At 37.6% G+C, this 19,048-nt stretch overlaps 1 pseudogene; it reads left to right on the top strand.

Annotated features, from left to right (window-relative positions):
• The first annotated feature begins 1,384 nt into the window (after positions 1-1,384).
• On the top strand, positions 1,385-2,922 carry LOC149186215 (mitochondrial succinate-fumarate transporter 1 pseudogene; annotated as a pseudogene).
• Positions 2,923-19,048: the final 16,126 nt, after the last annotated feature.

Genomic DNA, 19,048 nt, shown 5'->3' with positions numbered 1-19,048 from the left:
ATGTAGGTCGTTATTGGTTGAAAACAAAAAACTAAATAGAGATAAATATTAGAGTGAAATCTGTTCACTGCACATGGAGAAACGATGAGGAGAGCATTAACTGACTTGCAACCTAAAGCAAGTCAAAGAGGCCTAAAAGGAATGTGACCCAAACCATGGCATTGTCAGCGTAAATGTCACTAACACAATGTTATCACATTAATATGGGTATTGCATTCCAAAAGCTAATCAAAGAAAGGTCTACAAGGCACTACACTCAAACCCAAATCACAAAGCTAATCAGAGGAGGCCTACGAAGCATGACACTCAAAACCAAACCGAACCAAACCGAATGCCTACCAGGCATTACACGTTGAACCCAAATCACAAAAGCTAATCAAAGGAGGTCTACATGGCATGACACTCCAGGCCTATAAGGCATGAAACCCAAATCTACCTGATAACCAACAAGCATGACACTCAACTCAAACCCAAACCGAATGCCTACAAGACATTACACATTTAACCCAAATCACAAAAGCTAATCAAAGGAAGTCTACATGGCATGACACTCAAGGCCTATAAGGCATGAAACCCAAACCTCCCTGATAACCAAACGAACCAAACAAGCATGACACTCAACTCAAACCCAAACCGAATGCCTACAAGGCATTACACATTTAACCCAAATCACAAAAGCTAATCAAAGGAGGTCTACATGGCATGACACTCAAGGCCTATAAGGCATGAAACCCAAATCTCCCTGATAACCAAACGAACCAAACAAGCATGATACTCAAGGTCTGTAAGGCATGAAACCAAAACCTCCCTGATAACCAAACGAACCAAACAAGCAAGTGTTAGTTAAAAAATGAGGAAGGATACTATAGCATATCACATCAACAATGTCAATAATATCACATCAACAAAGGCTTGCACATCAAAGCAAGTTTGGGGATTGGCAAAGATTATAGTATAAAAAGTACCCTTTATCTCACTCACAGTGGTTTAGAATCATAATTCTTAGGTTGTGCAAAGAACGCCTTATAAAACTTTTTGTTTTTTCAAATTATTTATGATATGCATGAAATGTTTTATAATCTACCTGTCTTACAATTTTTTTTATGCTGTCGGTCTGGATATACACTAGGGCGGATGCTTTGAAATGGGAAATGATTGAAAATTTGAAACAAAGTCTATGCATGCATGTGAGATTGTCTCAGGCTGCCTACAAATAAATAACTCTGACCAAAACTAACCACTAGCCATCTTGATTTATTGAAGAAGTAACACTGTGCCCATCCCTTGGTGGCCACTACAAGGAAACTTGCAGTGCCAAGTCACAATCAATAAATGATATAAGGTTTGATCTCGTTCAGAAGTTTTGTATATCTTCATCTATGGCAGTGCATTTGTTTCAATGTTTTTATATTTTTTGAGCTTTAAAATAATTCACTATAGTTGGAAAATTTCTTATCAGGTTGTAAAGATTAGGCTACAGCAGCAAGAAGGGTTGCAACTGTACAAAGGTCCCATTCATTGTGCAACCACCATTGTTCGAAATGCAGGTATTCTAGGCCTTTGGGCTGGTGTGGCACCAACTGTTATGCGCAACGGAATCAATCAAGCAGCTATGTTCACCGCTAAGAGTGCTTATGACAGGATTTTATGGAAGAAGCATGAAGGTGATGGACGGGCTCTTCAACCATGGCAGTCCATGATATCAGGATTCTTTGCAGGAATAGTAGGTCCTCTTTGTACGGGCCCTTGTGATGTCGTGAAAACAAGATTAATGGCTCAGGGCGCATCTGTTGGGTCAGGACAAGTGATGTATCATGGGCTCTTTCATGCTCTCAGAACAATTTATGCCCAAGAGGGAGTTTTGGCCTTGTGGAAGGGATTGCTTCCTCGATTGATGAAGATACCATCTGGTCAGGCTATTATGTGGGCAATGGCAGATCAGGTCACTGGCTTTTATGAGACGAGATTCTTGCATGCTGCTCCCAGTTGAAGCTTTGCATATTCTAGTTGAACAAAAAAGTTTGCTTCTTAATGTAGCAACTGTTATATCACCATTAGGATAATTAGTAAAAAGAGTTCTACATCGTAGCTCAAGTCACAATGAAATAGGTGCATCAACAGCAACAGCTTTCATTTTCAGTGGGAACTTTACCCTATATCTTTATGACTCCTTTTTGTTCAATGGATATGCTGGTGTACATTACTTATCATGCCAGGAATTTTGATTTTGAGTTGGCTTATTAGGCACCCTCATTCTCACTATCGCATGGGGGCTCTGCACCAGGCCACTAATCTGGATCAAGTGGGTGTTTTACTATATTGAACCTTTATTGGCATTTGGTCCATGGCAGGAATGCAAGAAACATTTGGACCCTGCAGTAAGGTAATCTACTGCAATTGGTTGCTTTTTTACATAGCAGGAATATAGGACACTCCATGAAGGGAAGGGTTGAAGACACCTACTAGAGAAACAGTTATTGCCATTACCCAATGGCTTTGGCTTTCATGACTGCGAATTCCAATTTTGAACTTGATCTGCAACAGGTTGAAAATGTGAAAATCCAAAAATCGTTGTTGCTGAATGAAAAAGAGCTTTACAAAATAAATTGCTGCAGGCTAGGAGTTGTTCTGATCAGAAAGGCATGGAGTTCAAGGTGTTCTACAAGTCAACTCTTCTTCATTTTCATTCTGAATCCTTTATATACCAAGCTTTACTTAGGAAACGTATGCCCCTAGGGGCGAGTAAATAATATGGATAAATTGAAAATCCCATGACACAATTAGAGACAGTGACATGAACATTGTGAGCCTTTTCACTCGAGAAAAGCTTCATTGTAAATGGTTTTAGGCTTCCCTGTGATTGGTTAAAATGCATGTTTGGTAATGAAACTCCCCTAGGTGCATTGACCATGGCTAAAGCAAGTACAGCTCACTTTAAATTTAGCTACATTTCGGGGAAGCAAGTACTAATGTTGCACAAACCGCAGTCTGCTCTCGTTTCGGTGGAGCATGAAATATCTGAAATGCATTTTGAAATTTTATCTCATTTTCTTATTACTTGGTGAAATATCTGAAATGCATTTTGAAATTTTATTTCATTTCCTTATTACTTGGAAGGTTCAAAGGAACAAGCATTAATGTTGTACAAACGGCAGTCTACTCTCATTTTGGTGGAGCATGAAATATCTGAAATGCATTTTGAGATTTTATTTCATTTCCTTATTACTTGGAAGCAGGTCAAATGATTATGGTTCAAAGGAACTTTATTTCGCTTCTAAAGGTTCCTTGTGCAAAATGTTATTCACCTTTTGTTAGGCATACTAAAATTTGGATAAACCTAATAACTAATTATAGTTATGCAAAATGTTATTCAATTTTTGTTAGGCATACTAAAATTTGGTAAACCTATTAATTAATAACTATAATTTAGTTTTTCCTAAAATGTCATATTTCCAACCTTCACTTTCCTAAATGACATAAAGAGGGTGACTTAATGTGACAAAGGGCATTTCCAACCTTCACTTTCCTAAATGACATAAAGAGGGTGACTTAATGTGACAAAGGGAGGATTAGTCTATTTTGACATAAAGAGGGTGACTTAATGTGACAAAGGGAGGATTAGTCTATTTCAAAGGCAAAGTAAAGGTAGATAATATTTATGGATTGGTAAAGAGATGAATGTTTATAGTCTAAAGGGTTAATTAAATTAGGTTAATTAGATTAGTATTTGATTAGTTTTTGTGTTGAAATGTGTTTAAGATGTCCTCACTAGACTATAGCGACTACAACATACGAAGTATTTTGGTCGGGAAAGGATGGCTCACAAGACTCATAATCTTGAGGTCACGGGTTCAAATCTTGTTTCCAGATAAGGTCATGTTTCAGATCTTGTCTCCGGAGGTATAAAATGGAATATTGAAAACCACAAAGGTCCAACTCTCAATTGTGGTCTATAAAGGGGATGATAGAATAAGGTCATGGATCAAACCCTGTCTCCGGAGGTATAGAATGGAATATTGAAAACCACAAAGGTCCAACTCTCAATTGTGGTATATGATGGGGGTGATAGAATAAGGACGTGGACAAATTTGGGTAGATAAGAATATGGTCTTTGAAGTAGCATTTGATCCTTATTTATTTATTTAGGTTAGATAAGAATATGGCCTTCAAAGTAGCATTTGATCCTTATTTATTTAATTAGTTAAAAAAACCTTGATTTATTAGGGATACTATTTATGAATATGAGAGAATATTTATGGATTGTTAAATATATGAATGTTTATAGTCTAAAAGGTTAGTTAAATTAGTATTTGATTAGTTTTTGTGTTGAAATGTGTTTAAGGTGTCTTCGCTAAACCAGAACATACGGAGTATTTTGGTCCGGAAAGGATGGCTAGCAGTGAAACTTTGATATCATGGGTTCAAATCTCGTCCCTAAATGAGGTCACGGGTTCAAATCCTGTCTCCGGAGGTATAAAATGGAATATTGAAAACCCCAAAGGTCCAACTCTCAATTGTGGTATATAATGGGAATGATAGTATAGGGCAGTGGACAGATTAGGGTAGATAAGAATATGATCTTCGAAGTAGCATTTGATCCTTATTTATTTATTTAGTTGAAAATTCTTTGTATTATTTTATATTGATTGATTTATTAGGGATACATGAATATTTATAGCCTAAAATGTTAATTAAATTAGTATTTGATTAGTTTTGTGTTGAAATGTGTTTAAGATGTCTCCACCAGACCAGAACATATGAAGTATTTTGGTCTGGAAAGGATGGCTTGCAAGACTCATAACCTTGAGGTCATGGGTTCAAATCTTGTCTCTAGATGAGGTCACGAGTTCAAATCTTGTCTCTGGAGGTATAAAATGGAATATTGAAAACCGCAAAAGTCCAACTATCAATTGTGGTATATAAAGGGAATGATATAATAAGGTCGTGGACAGAGTAGGGTAGATAAGAATATGGTCTTCGAAGTAGTATTTGATCATTATTTATTTAGTTAGTTAAAAAGCCTTATGTTGATTGGTTTATTAGGGATACTATTTATGAATGTGAGAGATAATATTTATGGATTGTTAAATATATGAATGTTTATAGTATAAGAGGATAGTTAAATTAGTATTTGATTAGTTTTTATGTTGAAATGAGTTTAAGATGTCTTTGCCAAACCAACTCACACAAAGTATTTTGGTCCAGAAAGTATGGCTTGCAAGACTCATAACCTTGAGGTCATGGGGTTCAAATCTTGTCTCTGGAGGTATAAAATGGAATATTGAAAACCGCAAAGGTCCATCGCTCAATCGTGGTATATAAAGGGAACGATAGTATAGGGTTGTGGACAGAGTAGGGTAGATAAGAATATGGTCTTCGAAATAGCATTTGATCCTTATTTATTTATTTAGTTAAAAAGCCTTTGTATTATTTTATGTTGATTGTTTATTAGGGATACTATGAGATGTAATATATTTTCATCAAAATATGGTGGCAAACCTTCTAGGCCACCAATAACATGATCCTTTATATACTAGCATACAACCTTTATATACTAGCATACCCCTGAGGCAAGGGAAGGGAAAGTTGAACAATATGTAGATTTGATATGTTAATATATATATATATATATATATATATATATATATATATATATATATATATATATATATAATCCCAACAACATGGAATGATCCTCTTACACAAGCAATAAATTCCATCAGAGGAAAACATGTCTGTGATGGGATCTGAACATTGGTGGGAAAATAATAAGAACACACCCACTTTACCAACCAACCAAGCCCCCCATTAACAACAAAACACAACATCTACAAAAATTGCACAAATTTAATGAATATTTCAAATATTTAGATGAGGAAGTTTTGTGGCATGTAGTCATTGGCAATCATTCATAGAAATGATTTTACAACAATAGATCATATAACATCGATGTTATCATTTGAACTTTTTCATGTTTAAATAGTTGTATGCTAATAGCCTACAAGTGGTAAGGATGCTCACATAATTTGTAAGAGGAACAAATAGTAAATGATCTAGCACTATAACTAACATCATGTGTTGTTAGTCTTATACAAGGGCAGGTCTTTAATCAATGTCCCTTTCTCTCAACTATAACCAATAACTATTTTTTATGTTGTTTTCTATACTTTAGAGAATTTGCAATACAAATTTAATCTATCAAATATTTGCAAGGGGCTTGGGAATTGAAGTTACTTCATCTTTTGAAAACTAAGAAAATAAATGTTGATTAATTGTTAACCTTCATAACATAGTTACCAAGTTGAATCATGTGACATCTTGTTTCCAAATGCCCTTGAGATTATACTATCTTTCTATATAAATTTTCCATGGGTGCTTGCAAAACAAGGAAATAGGGTTCACTCATGCTTATGCAATTATAAAGAGAAGCAAGATAAAGTTCAAGAAGACTTCCATTTCCAAAATGGTAAGAATTATAATTAGGTCAATTTAATTTAATAAGTTGTTAAAGGGAAATGTTTGGTGATTGAGGTGATGGCCAATCCCTAAGATTTGAGATTCTCATATAACAGTCATAGTATTCAACAAAATGAATATAAATGCCTTGAGAGAAAGGAATGAATATAATATACCCACCCCCCATCAATAGCTAATGAAATGAACTAGTTTGTTTCTATGAAAAGATATGAGATGGCAGGCACAACAATGAGACTAAAATCCTTGAGACAAAAGTCTCCAAATGTTCTTTCCATTATCAAACCAAGAGAGTGGTCATGGGGTAAACACACATGTGCCACATCAAGCTCATCTTGCAGTGCAAAACCCCTTCTTTTGAATTACTTAATCCTCCCAACTTCTGTTTTAGGAAGTTTTAGTGTCTTTGGATAAATGCCTAATCCCCTAGAATAGTAGCTAAGTCTAGAACAACAGTGCAAAGCATTCTCTACTTTTTCTATAACCAATAGATTAAATAAGACAGTAACGAAGCCTACCTGTAGCTTTCGCTTACTCCTTATCTCCCTTGACCAATTATGTCACTCCTTTCCGTACTTAATCCACTTGAAAAGTACCTGCACACGGACAGAAGACAAAAACCGATCAAAGCATATGATAATGATCTATTGATTAAACATAGAATGGAATCAAGTTCATAATACACATATGAAAGCATCAATGAACAATACAAACATATGGAAAAAGCTTTGAACACTTTATTAGTAAAAGGAAGAGTTACAACCCAATTTGCTTGATTCAGTATCACTCCTCCAGTTCAATCCCATCCTCTCCTCATAACAAGAAAGACATTTTGACATCATTACAATACTTGAAACCAACTCAAGTCTCATACTAACAGCATCTCCCTATAATTCAATGATTTCCAGCCCCTGATCACTTAGATGAGTGGTATTTTTATAGGTGAATGAAGGAAGTTATGCCATAAATGGTGATAATGAATGCCCTCCCAAACTTAGAATTTAGTTCCATGGAGGAAGGGATAAAGGGATTGATGTTCCTTAACTCCCTACCTCATCCAAATTCGAGCTCAAAGGAGTAGATAAACTTGGGAAGCTTCTAGATGCACCCAATGGATAAGAATATTCCCAAACCCCAATGAAATTTCGCTCAAATTCGCCCAACGCAGGCCAAAGAGGGCTCAAGTGCACTGCATAGCACCCAGACAATGTACTGGACTACAATGCAGTGCACCCTGATGAAGGCCTGCCTGCACTGATCTTCTTAGAGGCATTTTTTGGATGATTTCAGTGATAAAATCTCTTGGGAAGGAGGAATTTTGATAGTTGACTTCATTTGGGGCATGTAACAACTGAATTAGGGTTTGATGGGCCCTAATAGTACTGATCTATAAGTTGGGGTTGATTTGCCCAAATGGATCTGTAATAGTTTCCCCCTAAAGTATGAAGTCATAAATATGTATGTCAAGTGAAATTCTTTATCATGTGGAGAGGAGGTTTCGAAACGGAAGGTGACCTGCATCAATTACAATACATATATCATGATAATTTGATTTTTTCTCATGAACTCGCTGAGGGAAGACATACCCATGTTCAGTTTATAAACTTTCATTACATGTACAAATATAGTCGTCTACAGATATAGACCCATGAATGGATGACCATGAATGTAAGGCCATTGTACATTTGATTTAGTACTCCTGAAAATATCGCAGCCCGGATGGATGAAACTAGATCCAGGGTCTTCAATCTCATTCAATCTTTTGCTCAAGTACAAGTCTAACCATGTGAATAGATGATCTAAAGTCGAACATGGGAAGACATCGTCTGATTACCAGCCAATGATGTAAGCCGTTAACAGACATGAGAGGAATCACCGATAATGATGATGACCCTCAAGGTACTACAGTACATTTCACATGGTGTGAATAAATGATTTGATGTCGAACACCATACAAATTCTTTCGGTCGAAGGCCAGTGATATCAACCTATCGTCGAAGGCGAGAAACTTGCCATTGATGTATGCAAGCCTCAAGGTACTGAAGGGGTGTTTCTAAGTCAACTTCTTGGATAATGTGCTGATGTCGACAAGAAGTGACTCGTCGCAGGAGGGCCTTGATGTATCCCACATCAACGACACGAAACGAGGTAAATGATTTTGGAGATGAAAATCGACTGACAACAGAAGGTTCAGGAATGGCGGTCATGAAAATGAAAGTTTACGGTATTGCAAAGGATGAAGTTTGAACTGAATGACTTCTCTTGAACATATCGGCGACACTAAGATGAATTGGTAACATTGACCCAAAACAAAGAAATGGATGGTATGATAGACCAACGGTGTGATAACCATCAAGCTGAATGACCCAACCCACATAGTCACAGTGATGAGGTGAAAGTGTCATGTTCAAGAGAAACTTGCTACCATAAAGGGTTTTCCCCTTTTTTCCAATTTTCCCCAGTGATTGCTGACCAGTACCTCTTTATTTTTTATCAAGCTTGAGGAGGATAACATATGCTTGTTGTATAATTCCACCCTTCGGGTGAATCCATCGCTATTTGATGCTTTAACAAGTCTAGCAAAGGTGAAACTCGGTCTTGTCTAGATGGACAAGTTTGTCGCTATTTGATGTTTTTAACGAGTTTAACGACAAAGATAACTCGGTCCTTTTCATGTTTAGAGAGTTTGAAAAGGGACGAAAAGGAAATTCCACAAGTTCTTTTTCATAAGTTAATCTCTCAAGTCCGAAAAAACGTAAAATAATACAAGAGAGATATTGTTTCCAATCCGTTAATGAGCTGGAAAGGACAAGCGCTCGGCTATCTTTTCATATTTACATAGTCTGAAAAGAGCTTAAAGAGGACTCCATCTTGAGGAACGAGTGGTGTCTAGGGTAGCAACTGGTTCCAGTGATGTTGGAACTTCTCAAAACATGTTGATTTATGTGAAAAGGCTGGCTAACAAGACCACTCATTGCAACTGTTCCTCAAAAATGGTAAAACAACCAAATGAAAGCATATGATCAACCAAAGGGATGGTGGCGATGGGATGAAAACAACCAAGGCTCATCTGACGAAAGAGGCTGATAGAATGGCAATCACGAGGGTTAAACTGGAAATGGGTTCATTTTTAGACAAGCTTGAACCATTTGAAACTATGCTTGGGTTCAGTTTCATGTTTACACAAGCTTGAAACGAAAAACTATGCTTGGAATTGGTTTACATGCCCCCAGTATGATAAAAAGGAGTCTCTTGTAACCTGATGGAAGTTGCTGCAGTGAAGCAGGATGGTTATCCAACACCTTTTTGGCTTCATCCAAATAGGGACAAAGGTGAATGGGGTGATTCCCTTCACATAACCTACAAGGAAACTTAACTTTACCATTAGGTGCATGCCCCCCAAGCTTCATTACATTCACCTAAGTAGACTACTCATGGCTATCAAGTGGATGGAATGAAGGTTCTTTTACAAGATCAAGTGAAAGACTCGACTGGGATTTGACGAGATCTAATCAAAGACTCGACTTGGAACTTGGGACCTTGTTTCATTTTTTAAATGAGCTTAACACAAGACAAGGAACTATGCTCGTACTCCTTGTTTCATTTTTTAAATGAGCTTAACAGAGGACAAGGAACTCTGCTCGTGGACCTATTTCATTTATTAACGAGGTTGACACAGTAAAAGAACTATCCTCATACCCTTGGTTTCATTTTTTAACAAGGTTGACACAAGACAAGGAACTATCCTCATATTCCTTGTTTCATTTTTTAACGAGGTCGACACAAGACCAGGAACTATCCTCATTCCCTTTGTTTCATTTTTTAATGAGGTTGAAACATGACAAAGAACTATCCTCGTTGACCTGTTTCATTTTTTAACGAGGTTGACACAGTAAAAAAAACTATCCTTGTACCCTTCGATCACAACTCATAAGTGGTCATGAAGGAGAGATCAGGTTCCAGTGCCCCCAGTACATGATGTACAACATCACTAAATTGATCTTCAGTTGATGTAGGCATGGAACGGGTTGCCACATAATTAACCCGTGGCAGGGATGATACCATTGGTAGAAAAGGACCGTTTAGGAAAGATGGTTGATTGGAATCCATATTTGGACTGGGAAATGAAAGTTGGTCAACGGTGACAATTCTGCCTTCATTCGAGAAACAAATCACTCGAAAGAGTGTTGAAACAATAGCTCCCATGTCATAAACATAGTCGTGCCCTAGAAGTAAGTTGTAATATAAAGGGCCTGGGACTACCATCACGTTTAGATAAACGATTTTTCCTCCCAAAGTAATAGGTAACTGAGGGAGGATCCCTAATGGTTGACTGGTTCCTCTGTTAAAAGCCAACAGATTCTGGGTAACAGGCACAAGCGGCGGCGAACCGAGCACTTGCCAAGCAGTTGAGGAAAGGATACTCACAGATGCACCTTCATCTATAATAGTGCCAGATACAATCATATTACAAACCTGTACTATGATCTAGAAATGCTCACAGATGCACCTTCATCTATAATAGTGCCAGATACAATCATATTACAAACCTGGACTATGATATGGAAATGCACATAAGAAGGAAGACGGAATCCTGCCAGTCGATTCCAATCAAAGGAAGTGACTAGACTACTTGGAGGGGGTACCGTAAGAATGGGAGAATTAACCCCTTGAGTTACGAGAACTGGAGGATTTTCCTCCTGTCTTGATGGAACAGGAGGACTGCCCCCAAGCTCATTGGAATTTGAAGAAACAAAAAGAACTTGAGTGGTATCATATTCACTCTCTTCGGGAAAGGTACGATTAGCTGAAGGTGAAATCAGGTCAACTGTTATCTCGACTTGTTGATTTGGGTCGGGTATAGACTCATAGGATTCACTTTCAGAGAGAGTGGGTTTGACCGATAGTTGATTTTGGTCAGTCAATTCATCAACTAGTGAAGGATTTAGGGAGAGTTTCCTGTAACCAGATGGAAGTCGCTGCGGTGAAGCAAGACGGTTATCCAACACTTTTTTGGCTTCATCCAGATAGGGAAAAAGGTGAATGGGGTGATTCCCTTCACATAACCTACAGGGAAACTTGACTTTTCTCTTCTTTTCATGAACTTTACTACCGCTAGTTGATGGTGTGTCACCAACATGATCTCCAGAAGTTGATGACACAGGATAATGTGAACGGGAAGACCATTCTTCTAAGATTCGAGAAATATTAGGACAATTTCGAAGAATATGGTCTCCCACACAAAGTTTGCATGGATATCGAACTTTGTGAGGCTTGATGGATGGTTTCTCATCAGATGTTGCATTCAAAGTAATGGTTTCTTGGTTGCCCCTCTACTGAATTTGATTCTTCTTCTTCTTCTTCTTCCCTTTCTTCTTCTTCTTAGCCACCTGGTTGCTAGTACCAATACTTTCACCAGGGGAAGAGGAAGAAGGGGAGGAAGAAACAATCGAGGAAGAAGGCAAGGGTCAACTTTAGGATCAACTAGAGGTTGATTTTGTCCAATTGGAGGTGTACTCGATTGCGGCGAAATCACGACATTTTGAACCAAGGAGGTTGAAAACAACCATACTGGCAAGCCAATGGTAAGTCCCGGAAGGGACAATGTAGCCATATAAGGAGCACCAATATTTCCGAAAGAATGAAAAGGACTAGGATTCCCATCAAAAGGAATTCCTTGATCGATGGACTCCAGATTTGTTGCCATATGTCTCAACCTAAGATCAACTAAGGAGCGAGCATGGAGGATGTTATCTGCGGTCAATTATATTTATTTTAATCAAAGTAACATAACCAAACAAAAGAGGGATAATCTAGGCAAAAGGTTTACCAAGCAACTATGAACTGCAGAATACCTCTTGGCGAACCAAGAAGTACGAGCAAGCAATCTCCATGAATGTTGCGTTTGGTGTATCCCAGTGTACAAGGCGGCTGACTCGGTTACCTAAGGATGGATAGCAACCTAGAGTTGTCCTCCCTTATATACCCGAAAGTACGTGGAGGCTCAATCCGTATAAGCGTTGTCTAATGCAAAACCGCACAGTGAGAGCATTCCCATATACTTTACGTATTGTAACACCGCCGTATATACCCGAAGGTATGTGGATGAGCTACGATATACTCACGTACGTGGAATGAGGTATCACACTCGGGATGTATTGCAGACAAGTTAGCGACAGCTGCTTTGTTTTACAACGTCGGCACGTCTCTAGCCTAAACCTCTAAATGTTTTTCATTAGGTGGCAATGCTCCATTAGGTAAATTCAGATAAATTTTAAGTTGATCTTCTTTAGAATTTGCCTTTCAAGGTTCACCATGTGATGTATGTTTGCAATTCCTAAAATGCAACTAATATGATAAGCATTCTTTCCATTCAATTTAACAATGAAAATCCTTAGCTAGTAGGGATAGAGCAATCAGATCTTTGACAAAGAGAAAAGAGCACATCTAATGCAATTTCCCTAGCTATTCCTATCAAGCATTCACAAACTTTAATATGCACAATGCATGTATTTCTTTTCGATTTCCCTTAATGTGAATGAACCAAAAGGAAAACTAATGAACAATCGATCAATAAAATATTTTCATAAAAATAACGATTTTGAGACAATTTCTTTTCAAGGAAAGGTAGAATTTACGACACTTTCGTTTTCAAAGAAATGAGGAATTACAACAAAAAGACTAATCATATGCACACATCAATCAATTGATCTTTCATGAATGAAGACTTTATGACAATTCAATTTTCGAAGGAAAAGACGATTTTACGACACTTTATTTCGACAAAGATCAATCAACCAAAACACTAACTTTCGACTATAGATTGAAAATGACAAAGTAAATACATAAGAAACATTTATCAATCCTAGTCTAAGTAGCGCTAGCTAAGGAGATGAAAACCTATTTTTTGAGACATGACATCTATTTACAATTAAAAAACAAGCAATCAGAAGAATTTTGGCAAAAAATTTAATTCCAAGGGTGGGAATTTGACCCTAGGAAGATCAGCGCAGGCCAAAGAGGGAGTAACTGCGCTGCAATGCACTGTCTCTAACTGGATGGTGCATTGCAACGCACTGTCTCTAAGGCTAGCCTACGTTGATTCCTGTGAGGCCACTCAAGAGTCATCTAATCTCAAATTTTGACCAAAATTCGATGCAAAAGGCTAAATTACAACAAGTAAAGTATGTCAAGGTGTCTAAGGAGGTGGATTAGCTACTAGGAAAGATGATTCACTCCCCAGTGGAGTTGCCAATTTGTTTTGGGAAGTTTTAGTGTCTTTGGATAAACGCCTAATCCCATAGACTAGTAGCTAAGTCTAGAACAACAGTGCAAAGCATTCTCTACTTTTTCTATAACTAATAGATTAAATAAGACAGTAACAAAGCTTATCTGTAGCTTTCTCTTACTCCTTATCTCCCTTGACCAATTATGTCGCTCATTTCTGTACTTAATCCACTTGAAAAGTACCTGCACACAGGCAAAAGACAAAACCGATCAAAGCATATGATAATGATCTATTGATTAAACATATAATGGAATCAAGTTCATAATACACATATGAAAGCATCAATGAACAATACAAGCATATGGAAAAAGCTTTGAACACTTTATTAGCAAAAGGAAGAGTTACAACCCAATTTGCTTGATTCAGTATCACTCCTCCAGTTCAATCCCATCCTCTCCTCATAACAAGCAAAACATTTTGACATCATCACAATACTTGACACCAACTCAAGTCTCATACTAATAGTGTCTCCCTATAATTCAATGATTTCCAGCCCTGATCACTTAGATGAGTGGTCTTTTTATAGGTGAATGAAGGAAGTTATGCCATAAATGGTGATAATGAATTCCCTTCCAAACTTAGGATTTAGTTAAATGGAGGAAGGGATAAAGGGATTGATGTTCCTTAACTCCCTACCTCGTCCAAATTCGAGCTCAAAGGAGTAGATAAACTTGGGAAGATTCTAGATGCACCCAATGGATAAGAATATTCCCAAACCCCAATGAAATTTCGCTCAAATTCGCCCAGTGCAGGCCAAAGAGGACTCAAGTGTGCTGCATAGCACCCAGATAGTGTACTGGACTGCACTGCAATGCACCCTGATGATGGCCTGCCTGCGCTGATCTTCTTAGAAGCAATTTTTGGATGATTTTAGTCATGGAATCTCTTGGGAAGGAGGCATTCTGATGGTTGACTTCATTTAGGGCATATAAAAACTGAATTAGGGTTTGATGGGCCCTAACAATATTGATCTGTAAGTTGGGGTTGATGTGCCCAAATGGATCTGTAACAGCTTCCTCGGGAAAAACAACACAAATAACAAATAAAAATAAAATATTTAAATTAATTTTTTACCAAAATTATTTGAGCATTTTACTTAGCGCCATATACATGAAACTTGAGCTAAATATCCACCTAACTTGAAAAAAAAATTTGTACGAATTATATTGCGACAATTTACTCCACCCCATAGACCGAGAGGGTCTCCCTAGATACTAAGTTAAAGATATTTTATTCTATTATTTTCTAATTAGGTCGGTTCGGTTTAACAGGCTTTCAAGGACAATGTTTGGTCAATGGAGTGATAATTTGTTGAGAATTTTGTTTAATTGTCATATCGTTCAATAAAATGAATAGAAGAAAAAAATCCAAAAAGTAAGGAGCCAATATTATATGCCCACCCCATTAATGGCTAGGAATGAACTTGTTTGTTTATGTGAGATGATGATACGAGATATCAAGCACGACAAGGAGATCAAAATCCTTGAGACAAAAATATTGAAACGATCTTGACATTGTTGGACCAAGAGAGTCATCATGGAATAACCACACCCATGCCACAGTAGGCTCATCTTGCAATGCAAAAGCACATCCTTTGAATTGCTGTAGTGGCCAATCTAGGGTGCTAGATTAAACTAGATTTGTTATCAACCAGGGTCAATAAACTTCGAGGCATGCGTCTACAGTCTATAGACATAAAGGATTCCTAACTAAGTGTTTACTGTGATAGGTCGCAGTACTTCTTTACAGAAGGTTAAGATATGTTTCCTCTCACCTTAACACTCAGATCACCTAACTTATCTAACTGTCCTAAGGATACAGATTTTGATCCCCTTACAAGGATGCTATGCACAAAAGCTTTGTCTAGTTAACACTTGAGCATTCATGGAAAATCAAAAGCAATCAAAAGCACATTAAAATTTAAATGCATGAAAAACAGAGTTTATGGAGATGCTTCAAAATATAACGACAGATCAAATCTCTTACAAGATATGGTTCAATGATCTTAATGATGAAATCTTCAAGCTATCACCATAAATACCATTTGTGAGAATTTCAAATCAAATCGACAAAATCATAAGCATGAAAATAACATTAAACACTATGTGTTCTATTCAAATTCAAAAACTACTAAGGAAATGAAAATGACAGTATACCAATCCACGCAGGGCCCGTCCACGTTTCAATGGTACACTGAAGTAAACTCAAGCAACGAGAGATCTAACGCATAAACAATTCTGGAGTAAAACCATGACTGTATTCAAGTACTGTAGATTGCAATTACATACAAAAGTTCTGTTCTCAAACGATGTACAGAGATAATAATCGTAACTATTTCGTTAAAAAAATAATACACAGTCTTATATGCCTGTCCCTATCGGGATCGAATGTACATTCATTGAGCAGTTGTTTCCGCTTTTACAAAGGAATGATTTTTGGTCATTTCTAATCTAAACCGATTTCCAAAAAGAAAAAAAAACGAAACCGGTTTGGGAAACTATGGCTTTTACTGCCTTTGTAACCAAAACGCTGAGGTTTGACCAGCGTGGACCGCGTAACTAGGAGCTTTTGATTTGCTGTAGAATCGATTTTTCACCATGCTTGTACATTCCAGTTTTCGTCCTTATCCATTGATTTGGCTTGCCTGTCATGCCACGTGTCAGATAATAAACCATTTACAGGATGTTGTGACTTCCTGAAACCTTTTTATTGAAAATTCCTAATTTCTAACATAAAAACTCATAAATTAACTTTTAATGCAAACTAACAACTATAATGCTATTAATTAATCAATTTCAAGGAATATAAAGGATCTATGGAGGAAAAGGTAGACAATGATGGTGTTTTTAGAAGAAAAAGATGGTAATGGAATGGTACCAACATCCCCCCCAAGCTTAATGAATTAGCATGTCCTCATGCTAATCCTGATGTGCCGCCTCTAAACTCTGTCCTTGCCTGTACCTCTGCTGCTTTCAACAATGCATCTATGTTCTTCTTAGCTTGGGCATCTTTCTGAATATGGAGCTCATGTTTCAAAATTTTGTATTTCTCCTTGAGGGCTTTCTTTTGGGTATACCATTTGGTTGCCCACTTGCAAATGTCAGTTTGTTCAGCCTCGAGTTCCTTGATTTGCTCCCTCAACTTCTCATTTTTTTGTTGAGTCTCTTTACTCTGTGCTCTTAGCATTTCATTCTCTTTCTTGATGACTTTCTCCAGCATGTTGGCCTCCATCAGTTCTTCTTTTAACTTTTCAATTTGCTTTTCCAGCCTCCTTTGTTTCTTAATTGCAGGTGGTGACTCTTTTCTTTGCCTATTGTTGCTTTCAACCTCCATTTCAACTTCTGGCGCAGGTTGTGAGTGAGCGCTGCTCTCGATGTCCATTGATACATGTGCATTTGATTCTGGTTGGTCTTCTTTTGGCTGGGTCTTTTGTGCCCTCCTGGATCTTCTTGTATATGTAGTAAAAAAATTATCTTGCTCCGTTTTCTGGGCATCCTCTTGTCTCATTTTTCTCGTCCTCAAACTACTAATGGGTGGAGGGATATTACTTGATTTGTGCACAGGAATCTCTTCATCAATGTCATGCATAAATCCTAAGTGCTCTTGTTGTTCTTGCTCATCCTCTTCATCTTTGATTTGGTTGGCAGCCAAGAATTCCTTCCACGTTTTTCCCCTTCTCTGTAATTCAAATTCAATGAGGATTTTAATTAACCCAAAATGACATAAGCTTTTGTCTTCATTACCCTTTCTCTTTTGGATAGTTTTTGACATCTTGGTCAAGCTCTGCAAGAGGAAATATGGTAAACTAATGGTGCACTGCCCTTTTAGATGTAACAGGAGTTTGATGTGGTATAAAAAGACTATGCTGTAGCGACCCTCACACGTGAAAATTTTTTGGATGATATACACCATTTCGTCCCATGGATGCATCAGCCAGCTCTTAGGGACACCCTTCTTCCAATTAACAGATGAAACCCTCGACCTGGACATGAATTGGGTCCATGATTTCTCTTTGAATTGTTTTGTTTTGGAGTATTTTTCTCCTTCCGGGCTAATCCCCAAGGATTGTGCTATGGTGTCTTCTGAGATCCTGAATGAAAAATTGCCTATCAATGCTTTCTCCCCATTAAATGTAAAGGCAAACTGTTTGGTTACTTCCTCATTGCTCCCATTAAACTTCTCCAAGAAGGGTAGCCATTGTTTTTCTTTTAAAATTGCAATGCAATCATCGTGGTACTGAGAACTGTCAAATGTGCTTGGCTCTACCCTATTAGTCATTTTGACAAAGAAACCCCTGCTCTAACCCTCTTCGTTTATGCTTACTAATTTAACAAGGGTATTTTGGTGTGTTACCTCTGCTTTTCGCCCTACACAATTGACCTGGTGGCACCCTCTGTTCTTCGAGATCAGCTCCTTCAATGGCTTAAGCAGTGACCGGGTGACTGTCCTTGAATTATGGCGGAGGTGGAAACTTGTGAGCCTGGTTACTGTGCTTTCCTTTCGTAGCACTTGCTGTTCTCGGCCTTTGTTTTTTAAATCACAGCACTTGAATTGCTTAGTGTGGAACGCCCTTTTTACAACTGAAAATGAAATAGAATTTTAACAACCGACTTGACCCATTTCATTATAATGATAACAGAGTGTACTCGTATTTCTATGGCAGAGGAGTGACTGTACTGGGTTGTATGAATATTATCATGAGAATGCCGCGAGCATGTATGGAGTACTGGAGTATAACAACGGATAGTTGTTTGCATGAGTCGACTTGGTCGAACAATCATGTTATAACTCAGCCAATTCAAAACACAATGAATGAAACCGTGTAACATTTGGCTTTGTAATAGTTCACCACCTGTCCCTTGCTCATTGGTATTTGGCCGAATAAGGAGATGTTGGACCGATAGTAAAGTTTGATGGCCGATAAGGAGTTAATAACAAGGCTGGGAGGGTGGTATAATAGAGGATTTAAAAATCATAGGAGGAGGAGTATGGGGATAGGCTAGAGTGTTGGGAAATGATAAGAATTAGGAATATGACGAGGGTAATGGATATGTGGGTGGTTTTGAAATTGATCATAAGCAGTCATAGTCATCACATTTAACACTAAAGTAATCTAAGAATTTAAATGTTAAAAATAAAAATTACAATAATACATTACACTTTTATTGGTTGATCAAGAATTGAGTTGGCATGCATAGATAGGACTAGTCTTTCTTGTTCAGATATGACTAATCTTTGCTGTCCATAACAGGTCCCTCTGAGATCTGGAGAATATGTGTGCAGCTT

Source organism: Pinus tabuliformis, chromosome 3_1, assembly GCF_031772625.1.
Source record: "Pinus tabuliformis cultivar Carrire ecotype Pingquan chromosome 3_1, CPIR1, whole genome shotgun sequence".
NCBI lineage: Eukaryota > Viridiplantae > Streptophyta > Pinopsida > Pinales > Pinaceae > Pinus > Pinus tabuliformis.
The sequence above is the reverse complement of the archived record's forward strand: the minus strand, read 5'-3'. Positions and strand labels throughout refer to the sequence as shown.